The 12035-nt window shown below is 42.4% G+C and overlaps 1 protein-coding gene across 1 annotated transcript in view; it reads left to right on the top strand.

The window, feature by feature from the left end:
* The window catches only part of ATP8B4 (ATPase phospholipid transporting 8B4 (putative)), a 2552767-nt gene that overhangs the window by 1331488 nt on the left and 1209244 nt on the right, over positions 1 to 12035 (top strand). The window lies entirely within an intron of this gene.

Here is a 12035-nt window from a genome sequence, read left to right as displayed (position 1 = left end):
AATTTTTTTTTTAACCAATTTTCTATTCTCTGATGCAGTGATTGTGTTCTTGAGTGGTCATGGCCATGCAAATCCAAAACTTAGACACCCCTTAATTTTGCCAAAATGGGGTTAAAGAACAATTTCTGGCCAGTTTGCTGAATGTATGGATTGTTTTCTAAAGTAAATTGTGAAGAATGTGTGTGGCTTTTTCCAACATGGAGACTCCATCGTTTATTTACTTTGTAATTTAACAGTTGATAAAGAGGCCATTTGTCCCAGATTTAATTAGGGTAGTGTTATAAATAGAGTTGTAATGATAGAATAATTTACCACAGATTATATTTTACAAAAAGATTTTTGTCATTATTTGAAGTATGGTAGAGCTGGAGTAACACTTCAAAGGTCACACCCACAGTTCTCTCACCTAATTTAAAGGCATGGCATCCCCGAAGGAAAAAATAATCAGTTACCCGCTGAACAGTGAGAATGTTCCCTTTGTGTTAGAGTTACTGATTTCTTTGTTTGTCATTAGAAAACCTCAGCTTTCGGGATTGTTAATGAGAGTATTCTGACCAAATATCATATAAAAAGTATAGTGGGACACAAATATTGCTTCAAAATAGCGATGGCAAAATATTATGGGACAGAATAAAAAAGGTAAGAACATCATGTGTGAAGTATTCAGTATTGTTTTGTCAATATAATTTTAAATGAAATTGCTTAATATATTTGGATGAAATATTGTTTTTACATTAATTTGATAAATATTAGGTATTTTAAGTAGTTTAATGTGTTTAGTATAGTTTGTAAGTTTTTATCTGAAATGTATTTTCGTTAATTTAATTAGAAACTGCTAATTTAGTAGTAGGTTGGGTTTGTTTGTTGGATTAGAGCAGAACATTTTTTTAAATCTCTTTTTTATAATGTAGATAATTGCTAATGTAATTTGTAAATCATAATTGGTAAATTAAATAATTAATATTGCAATGACTTGAGTGACTCCAAGATGGCGGGCACGGCATAGCGGAGCTCCACGATTCTCCCGGGTTCTGGCCGCTATGTTCTTGTTGTGCCCGGAGCTCCGGTCGGAGGGAAGCGGGAAGCAGGAGCTGTGGCTACCAGGAGACCACCCCCGATGGCCCCAGTGGTCTGTTACTGATGCCGGATGCTGACCATAGACCGTGCGCTGGGACGGGTGCTTGCAGTATGACGCTGTCTTGGTGAGGGGCCTGGAGACCTGGCCTGACCCAGTGAGAGCCTGGTGAGCCTGACGAGCATGGTGAGTGTGACGTGCGACATGACGGGGGGCAGGCCTGACCCATGGAGAAGAACTTATGGCAAAGCTCCAGCTGTGGGATCCTGACTGCCCCCCCGCCCCAACAGTCCCCCCACACCGGCGAGATGGCCTGTGGCAGAAAAATGTACCTGTGAGGCACATTTAGTGGTGCAAGCGCAGTCCTTCTTGGGGGGGGCCCACATGTTGATGAGCAAGTGACTGCTGTATGGACTTGAGCACGCCCCCTCAAGGACTGAAGGTGCTCGTTTGCGGTATGCTGCTTGGTGGCTTTCGCAGTGAAGGGTGAGGCTCATCGGTTTGTTGCGGTTGTTGCAGTGGTGCCCCCCGAGCGCCACGGGAGGTCAGGAGGGTCTAGTGAGCACAAAAGCATAAAAGTGCAAAAACAAGACTTTGAAGATGGGAAGACAGAAGGGGTGCTCACGCAAGAGAGCTCCAAAATAAATAAAGACAACCTTAGACGGCTTTTTACAAAAAGCTGTCAGAGCTATAGACCAAGAAATTCAGATTGCTGAGTGTTGTCTATCCATTGCAGCATTATCCCTGCAGTCATTGTATACACAGACAAATCTGGCCCTCCCAACAGTCAACCACCACGACACCGTGCAGGAGACTCCCTTGGTGGTTTTGGATGGGGTAACAGAGACAGAACCTGTACTGGCGTCATCGGCCCTCTGGTTGGCGTAACAGACCTAGAGACCCCCACAATAAAAGGGAAGAGACAACGTAATAATAGTACATTAGGGAATAAGCGTGCACGCACTACGGGCCCCACCAGCTCTAGATCTGATAACAGCAGTGACGGACCCGCAAAGCCACATGAGAGCATTACTGTTCCACTGGTGTTAGAGCACATAATGGAGGAGCTCACCAAAAGATTATGTCCCACTGAAAGTCACCTAAAAGCTATAGAAGAGATACTGGGAGGGCTCACTCAGCCCTGCACGCAAAATAGTATTACACAAAGGGATGTCACCCTTCAATCCCAATTTCAGCCTCAGCCCCAATCTCGGAGTAATCCCCCGACGCTGGTGGCAAAGGACAGATTCCCTTTACATCCTGCAGGAGCTGCCCTGTTATCTGGGGGACTCTGTACCCATGTCTGCCAAGAAGAGGGGGGCCCGATCGGTGGGCCGGGCCGTACTTCAGCAGAATTTTGTTTTAGCAATGTTGCCACCACCAATAAGGGAAATTCTGATGCTAATCTAGTAATCAACCCAACAAGCAAGATGCCTAAAATGTCCAATGTTCGCATTAATCAAACAGCTAGTCCCTTGGTGATGGAATTGGAGCCAGCTAGAGCTGGAACTAGCTCCATCTCCTATGGGGCTCAGTCAGGGGTTTTACACTTTCACCCAGAATCCTGTCCGTATGTGCTATTCATCACAAATGTTCCCAGGCTCCAAGCAAATAGTATGGAAACCTACACTGAACTGAAAAACAAGGTCATTTATTGTGTTGGAAATGGCCTTTCTGCAGAGTCACCCCCAACCTTTTTGCCTTCCTCCTTCTCTTTTTCTGACCTAATTTTTGCTGGCTTTAGGACTCTGCACACTTTACCACTGCGAATCAGTGCTAAAGTGTATATGCTCTCTCCTTAAAACATGGTGACATTGGCTCATACCCAATTGGCTCATTTAATTTACTTGTAAGTCCCTAGTCAAGTGCACTACATGTGCCCAGGGTCTGTAAATTAAATGCTACTAGTGGGCTGCAGCACTGGTTGTGCCACCCACATAAGTAGCCCCCTAACCATGTCTCCGGCCTGCATCTGCAGTGCCTGTGTGCAGTTTCACTGCCACTTCGACTTGGCATTTAAAAGTACTTGTCAAGCATTCAACTCCCCTTTCTCTACATATAAGTCACCCCTAAGGTAGGCCCTGGGTAGCCCATAGGGCAGGGTGCTATGTAGGTAAAAGGCAGGACATGAACATGTGTGTTATATATGTCCTGGTAGTGTAAAACTCCTAAATTTGTTTTACACTGCTGTGAGGCCTGCTCCTTTCATAGGATGGCATTAGGGCTACCCTCATATACTGTTTGAGTGGTAGGTTCTGATCTGAAAGGAGTAACAAGGTGTATTGCTACATGCACTACGTGCATGTAGCAGCACTACGTGCAAGGTAAACAGTGGTGCAGGGTGTGGACCATTGGCCTCTGCTTTCATTGGCCTTCGCTTCCATTTTGGTTCACGACTCCATTTTGTTGAGTCTGGTTCAGTGCGTAAGGCACTGTTCTGTGTTTTTCCACAAGCTTCGGCAAGCGGAAGGGTGGGGTGTTTTTCTGCTCAACTTCGCTCCATCTGCCTGATACGAAGGGCGCTATTTACATTCCACGAGCTATCAGTTAGAACAACAGGGGGTTGCGCCTGTACACAAGGAGGAATGCAAGCTTCACCTTGGAGCCCTCTCCTGGGAACTTGGCCCGTTCTGAGGAGACGTCTTGAAGGGTGAACAAGGTACCGCCGATTGCACAATTTGTAAAGGAGGGGGTCTTTTTCTAGAAAAGACTCCTAGGCGTTAGTAAATACTATAAAGGTTGGGGGCCTGGATGGACTGGTTTAGGAACTCTCTTCTGGGTTGGACGCAACGCCAGGAGGACTGATTGTCCCGAAAAGAGGCTCCCTGTGCCAGCTGATTTGGGTTCCCCGGCTTTGTGTACGGCGGAGGGATGCAGACGCTCTTTTCGAAGAAGCTTTTCAATTTATTAAGTATATTGTGTGTGCGTGCGTAATGTGCACTTATTCTTGCAGTCATTCTCATGCTATTAAGCATTGAAGTATATTGTGTGTGCTTGTATTATATGCACTTATTCTTGCAGTAATTTTCATGCTATTGAGCATTGAAGTATATTGTGTGTGCTTGTATTATATGCACTTACTCTTGCAGTTATTCACAGAGTGCTTATATCTTCATCATTATTCTCATGTTATTCTCCTGATGTATATATATATTAGTGTGGTTTAGTTTTGCTATCTGAGAACTTGCCCCTTAAATAAACTTGATTATTCTACTTACGAAGGTGTCTGAGAGTGATTGCTTTACATTGCGCCTTAAAATATCCTGAAGTGCATAGTTCTGATATTCTGAAGAGTAAAGCAACACACAAGGTCATATTTACTATGGCCAGAATAGTAGTACAAAGTCCTGCTGACTGGCAAAGTAGGATTTTATATTGCTATTTTAGAAATTCTACTTTTGGAAAGTGAGCATTTGTCTACACTTACATGCTTCTGAGCCTTCAAATCCACATCTGGCTGTGTTCAGTTGACAGCTCCCTTGTGCATTCACTCAGACGACCCCAAACAGAGGATGCTCAGCCACACTTGCATACATTTGCATATTGAGTAGGTCTTCCTGGGCTGAGTGGGGCGGGGCGGAGGGCCTGAAACTTACATGTCAAAGGACAGTAGCCTGCCCTCACACAAACAACCTGGGGCATCTGAAAATCCTGCAACCCGAAGGGGATCCAAGTCCGAGCGCCAGAAATTGACGCAAAGCCTTCCCTGCGTGAAAAACAAATGACGCATCGCCGTGTGCGGCCCAAGAAATCGAAGCACACCTCCCTGTTTTCCACGCCTCTCCTGCTCTACGGTTCCTTGCGGAGAGTTTGAATGCAAACCAGGTACTTTGTGCTTGCAAGAGACATTAGTTGCTTTTAAGAGACTAAAGACACTTTATATCATTTTTACAGTGATATTTCAAAATATGTCCAGAATGACCAGGCACTCAGAGAAATAAAGTCCGGTTATATCAATAGGAAAAAGTTTCCCTAAGTAATGTGGATCCAGAAGCGGAGAAAAAAAAACACACTGATTCCAAGTTGATGTTGGTCAAGGTCTTTAATCCTTTAGACCGTGTTGGTCATAGATGAGTTTTTCATTAATGCAGAGAAACAGCCAACACGTGTTTCGTCACACAAGTGACTTTTTCAAGGCTTGGCCTATCCGGCCAGGGAGAGTACGAACGTGGTTGGTATGTCGGTAGGATTGGGAGAAAGAGCTGGATCAGCTAAGTCGAGTGTGGTTTCTCCAGTTGTCGAAGAGGGAAGACGGGGAAGCCCTGATAAGCCTCCAAAGATTCCCTTATAGATGAAGCTCGGTTCGTCTGTTGTGTGAAGTAAAACTTTCAAAACATGATTGTTGCATCTCAATTGTTTTGACCTGCATCTTACCAAATAAATATTATATATTTTTCTAAACACTGTGTGGTGTATTTTTGTGGTGTTCTACAGTGTTATTGCATGATTTATTGCACAAATACTTTACACATTTCTTTCTACGTTAAGCCTGACTACTCAGTGCCAAGCTGTCAGAGGGTGGGCTCAGGATAGTTTAGATTGTGTGTGACTTACCCTGACTAGAGTGAGGGTCCTTGCTTGGACAGGACGTAATCTGACTGCCAACCAAAGACCCCATTTCTAACATATTGGTTAAATTTTTATGATACCTTTGATACTAATGGTGAGGAGGGTGGGTTGGGTGGGTCTGTCGAACAAGTCTTGTGTGGGAGATTGTATTGTTATAAACTTTTTATTCACCTATTCTGGTTCATCAGAATTTATTCAACTTCCACAAAGTTAGCCCTTTAATTGGAGGGGCCTCCTTGTGCAGACTTCCGGCTTTTTATCCCCAGGCACACGATCCCGCCCACAGGGGCTTTATACTTGGCCCCGGAGATCCCTCTAGTTCCCAAGTGCAACATGTGCAACAGTCTGAATGTAGGCAAACTATCTCCCCTCTCAGATGTGGATTGACTAAAAGATAAAGTCACACAGGGAACTTCTGGGAAAGGGGGGTGAGAGCAGCTTCTGGGGTGCGTGACGCTACTGGAGATAAAGATGCCTGGGGATCTATAGTGTGCAGTCCAGAGGTAGAGTCAATGGAAAATTCAATCCCTGTGAGCCTTACGCAGATTGCATCACAAGCCCAGGTTGATATGCCAGTCACTGTTATCAGCTGGAACATAGCCGGTCTTGAAACCAAAATGCATTCCTGACTGGGGCTCCTTTTTAGATGAACATAAGATATGCCTGTTCCAAGAGACTTAGGCCCTCATTCCAACCCTGGCGGTCTCTGACTGCCAGAGCGGAGGGCAGCGGAAGCAACGCCAGCAGGCTGGTGGTGCTTCCTGGGCTATTCTGACCGCGGCGGTAAAGCCACGGTCAGAAAAGGGGAACCGGCGGTTTCCCGCCGGTTTTCCCCTGGCCCAGGGAATCCTCCATGGCGGCGCTGCAAGCAGCGCCGCCATGGGGATTCCGACCCCCTTCCCGCCAGCCTGTTTCTGGCGGTTTTCACCGCCAGAACCAGGATGGCGGGAACGGGTGTCGTGGGGCCCCTGGGGGCCCCTGCACTGCCCATGCCACTGGCATGGGCAGTGCAGGGGCCCCCTAACAGGGCCCCACAAAGATTTTCACTGTCTGCTTAGCAGACAGTGAAAATCGCGACGGGTGCCACTGCACCCATTGCACCCCTGCAACTCCGCCGGCTCCATTCGGAGCCGGCTTCATTGTTGCAGGGGCTTTCCCGCTGGGCCGGCGGGCGCTCTTTTGGCGGGAAAGGTGGAATGGCCGCCGCGGTCTTTTGACTGCGGGCGGTCATTCGGCGGTGAACGCATGGTGGGCGGCGAACGCCGCACGCCGCGGTCAGAATGACCGCCCTAATCCTTGGAGCCCAAGTACAGACCTGGTTTTTAGAGTTTTTGGGTTCCAGCATGTAAGGTGTCTTCTGGAAGACCCTCAGGCGGTCTACTTACATGGATTAGTAGTTCTCTCAAGTGTCAGGTTAGAGAATTGTATATGAGCTGTGCTGGTTTACAAGGCCTATTACTGATTAACCAAAGAGGGCAAATCTTAATTTTGGTGAACATTTATAACAAGACTGTGCGCAGTAATTGTGAATCTGATGTTTTAACTGTATTAGATAATATTTTATCTAGAAGATATAGTACCCATCACTTCCTAATTTCAGGACATTTCAATGCTACTTTTGACCCCTATCCATTGGCTCAAGAGTTCCACCCAGAAGAGGATACCTTTTGGAGCGTCCCACAATTAGCTAGAAATAAAAGTCACAGATTGAGCAGAGCGGCTTATTAAATCATTGACATTACACTTGCTTACGGCCTTCGTGCATGTAATGGCCGCTCCTGCTCAGATGCTAATCTTTCTCCCACCTTTAGAAGTGGAGTATACAGGAGCCACATTGATTATTTTCTACTAGATATTCATTTGTGGGGTACTTGGTTGACATGAAGAAAGTGACCACGACCTGTTGACTCTCTCTACTAGGGGGTCTGTTGCCTATAATAGGGGCCCCTGCTTCCAGGGATTTTGATCAACATCTCACCACGACAAATAATAAATGGAATGTCAAGTGGGAAACCATTAATTCCTGACAGTGCACCATTTCAGCTATATATAGTTTATTGGCTGATCAAATGGAACTTCAATCTGTTAAGGATGAAAGAATGCTTTTGGCCGATCATTTGGAATTATTTAATTACTTAAAAGAACTTTTTATTAAAGAGGCTGCTGCCAAAGCGAGAATTAAGTGTAGTGAGAGTTGGTATAATCGATCGTGCAGAGAGGCCAAGTATAGATGATTGAGGGACCTGAGAAGGGGGATAAGAGAGTCAATAAAAATAATCAAGGGAGAACTACAGGTTGGAGCTATCTAAGGCCCGAAGAAGTTGGGAAGAGAAACGTTGGTTTGCTTTTCTGGAGGCCTGCGAGAATCGGGCAAATAGAATGCACATATTAGAAAAGGAGCGCATGCCATATATCAGAGAGGAGAAGTACTATGAAATCGTATCACTGTACAATGCAAATTTAATATCACAGACCTTGTGTCTATTTGCTTTCATTTGAAGTATTGTGAAATTGTACCAATGTACACCACAAATGTAATATCACAGACCTTGTGTCTAATTACTTGCTTTCATTTTGATGACCGTATTATTTGGGAAAAGCTGAATTTACATTCATTCTCATTGAATCGCCAGCTTTCTTAATATTTGCATAATTTTACTCTTGTAGTGCCGATTTTCAGTTGTATTGGCACCCAAATGCAAACAATGAATTCCTTCTCCGGATTGTCTAACAGATGTGCACTTATGGAAATGGACTTGTAGAGCTTGGGGCTAATGGGAGAACTTAAGCAATTTGCGAATATTCTAATCTGTTGGTATTCTAGTGATGGTTTTATAATAATTTGTAATCACAATGTTTTTATTTTCTCATTTAAATTTCTGATTGTCGTACTGTTAACTTCTTCCTTAAAACTTTGCACTGATCGTTACATGGATTATGGTGGCCTATTGTAAACCCTAGTTTATGACTCGGTTTTCCATTCTCAGTAACTATGGCTTCAGAGAGTTATTTTATACAAATCTCATTTTAAGTAAGTGTGGTGCACTGTAAAATACAATGACAATGAATGCACTTTTTTCTTATTGTTTTATGTGCAAACTTTTATGACCTAAGGTAGAAATAAAGTACGATTTGATTTGATTTGAATATTGCAATTATTTGTTTATTTCGGTTACATATTTCACTGGTTGATCAATTTAACTTTAATGGTTTTAAATTAAATATTTTAAAACTTTCTTATAATTTTACCTTTATTACTTGTAATACATTTTTAGCTAATTGTATTTATTTTATATTTCATTAATCCATGTATTCTTTCAGGTATGTTTAATTTTTTTGGTTTATATATAAATCTTCACGGTCATAAATGTCCCTACTTTTGCTTCGATGTGAGTGGGAATAGTAAATCTGACCCCTCCGAAGGCCAACACTTTCCCTTTTTTTTGTTAGATTGGAGATCCCTGATAGCTCCAATGTTCAAGGTGTTGCTCTGATTAGAGTTGGAATAATAAATTTAACACCTCCAAACTTCAGTCTATTTCTATGTAAATTGGGGTGGGAATAATAAGTTTGACCCTCCAAAATCCAACAGTTTGTTTACAGCAGCTTGGGTTGGAGTGGGAATAATAAATGTGGCCCTCTAAAGTCATACTTTTCCCCTCCTTTTGCTTATGTTTGAATGACAATAGTAAATTTAACTCCTCCAAAGTTCGCCATTTTCACTTCTTTTGCTTACTTTAGGGTGGGAATAGTAAATTGTACAGCCATAAGCCTATTTTGTATTTATTTTTTTAAATATTGATTCAGAATTTGGTTTAAAAATATATTTTGTTTTGATTTTAAAAGCCAGTTTAATGGGAATTATTGTATCATTTATTTTCTTTATTGTTTTGTTAATGTATTTTTATCTTGTATATATTTTACAGTTTTGATATCTCGTGTTTGATATATATATATATTTTTTATTTTTGTTTAAAAAACAGAACAAATTGTTTATTTTTTGCAATTTAAATTATAGATTTTTATTGTGTTATATTTTGAATACATGTGCTATATTATGTGTATATTTCTTAAAATGTAATATTATTTTTCAAGTTAATATGTTTTAAAGTTGATATAGTCTATAATAGCTACAATGCAAAATACTTATCCACTTTTTCTGTTTTTTTTTTACTTTAAATATGAAGTATATAAAGTCAACATTTGTGTTCTCCATATTTTTTGGCCAATCTTTTTGTCGCCAATTCTTTTGGTTGATGATATTTTGTTAACCATTAATGAGAAACCAAAGTAAGACAGAGCAGGCCACAACAATATGGTTTCCACCTGTCATTACAGTTCTGAAGGAAAGCAGTCTCGTCATTTCAGCTGAATCACTTTCACAAAATAGAGCCAAGCCAGTGTGATTCTCCATATTCAGCATGACATCCCTGCTGGACAGGTGGAAGAAAGAACCTCTGTGACACCATTGGCTGATGGGCAATGTATTGAGCTCTAGATGGCGCTGTTTATGTCTGCAGGGTTTTTGATGTGGTTCATTGACCTCAAGGAAGGAGGTTACTGTGCTTCCCTGGAAGTCTTCCCACTTGGATTCAAACTGACTGGAAGAGCACAAGACCTTGATGGATAATTCCAGCTCGTCTCGAAGAAGCTTATGGCAGAAACTCAGAAGATACACAAATGGAAGGGTGTTTCTCCTAGAGAAAGTCACATATGTTTCCCATTTAAGGAGAAGTGAAAGTCATTGCAGGGCTCACACAAAGTGTGGGTGTAGGCATCACAACTAATACTAGTTGAAACAGCTTGTGGAGGAATTAATGAAGCCAGCTGTTAAATACAATCCAGAGGTCCCCAGCTCAAAAACAGAATAGTGCGGAAATTCCTCATTCTAAAACAGCACCTAGAGATGTGGATTAGCTAATCAATATTAGACACATATACCTTTTAAAGCTTTGTTGTGCACGTTCATAAAAAAAAGATGGCCACTCCTCCACGTTTGTCTAGAAGTAAATGATTTCTTTAGAGTTGTTTGTGTCTGCAGTTAAGAAAAAGAGAGTAAAAACCAAACACAAGAATCAAATCACATAACAGATCGTGAAAAGGACAGTGGTTGATGATGATATGTAGACTCTTTTGAAACAGAAGAAAGCTTACCACTATCAGCTTGAATGTGAAAGTGAGCAGGGGTAGTGAAATGTTCGTGCATAAGCTCATTCGGAGTTCTGCGACCTCTGTGTTTGGAAAAGAAGACAACCTCAATAGACCTATGTCCCACTACCAGCAAAAATAGATTCCAGAAAAAGGTGAGAATTCTGAGGAGATCATGCAGAAAAATCAACTTTCATTTTAGGGGTGGAGCTTAATCTGTGACAGATTCCCCCAGTTAACCTCCTAAAGTTTCAGCCAAAATAATTTCTACTCATAGATTGTTATCCTGTAAATTGTGGTGTAAATAGTAATTGCATCCCACATCCGACATTTAATTTCCACAGCACGCCAATTTACAGCACCCTTACCGGAAAATTAAATTAAGCAATGAGGTGAAACTAATTTAAGTTACCATTTTAGTTTTCAGAATACACACATTGATGCTCTAAACAGCAGTGTTGTTGTGCATGGTGTCCTAATAACAGCAAAAACAGGGTCCAGAAAAAGACGAAAAATCAGTAGAGACCATGCAAAATATACAACTTTGCTACAGGGAGGAATACTACAGAAATGCTCAGGGAATCCATAATTCCACACCAGATACCCCCAGAAATTCATAATTCTTTAGAGCGTTTCAACCGGATATCTATCCAGGTGAAATGCCCTGGATTCGCAAACTTTAACACTGATCTTGGAATCCTGATGGAGCCTGTAATTCCTGGCACCACTGGGTTTACCTTAGTGTGCCTGAATAGCCTTTGAGCAGATACTTATAATACAAACAAGGTACACTTCATCTGTCTGTTGCTTTACTTGTTTATCTATATCTCCTTTCTAGATGTGACATGTTAGTCTATGCCGTGCCGTTCATTTGAAAGTAACAATGTTTTGTGCATGGGTACTGCTGTGTTTTATCTCTCTGTGGATACAATTACACTGGGCAATGTGTCTCTCTCTTTGGGAATATTTATTAATGCTTTAATTACCAATCTTAGTCATGCTGTAAACTAAAGACAAAGGCCCTCATTACGACCTTGGCGGTCTTTTCGCAAGACCGCCGAGGTACCGCAGTGCTGAAGACCGCCAGTGGTGGCGGTCTTCTGTGCCGCGCATTATGACCGCTGGCAGTCCTCCGTCCTTTTCCGTACGGAAAGCACCCAGCAGCCCTACTGGCGGTCGGCGGGAAAGTGGAGATTGCTCAACCTCCACCGCCACGTCAACAGTACACCGCCCACAGAATCAC

This window comes from Pleurodeles waltl, chromosome 3_1 (assembly GCF_031143425.1).
Source record: "Pleurodeles waltl isolate 20211129_DDA chromosome 3_1, aPleWal1.hap1.20221129, whole genome shotgun sequence".
NCBI lineage: Eukaryota > Metazoa > Chordata > Amphibia > Caudata > Salamandridae > Pleurodeles > Pleurodeles waltl.
Note: the sequence above shows the minus strand (reverse complement) of the source record. Positions and strands in the feature narration are given on the sequence as shown.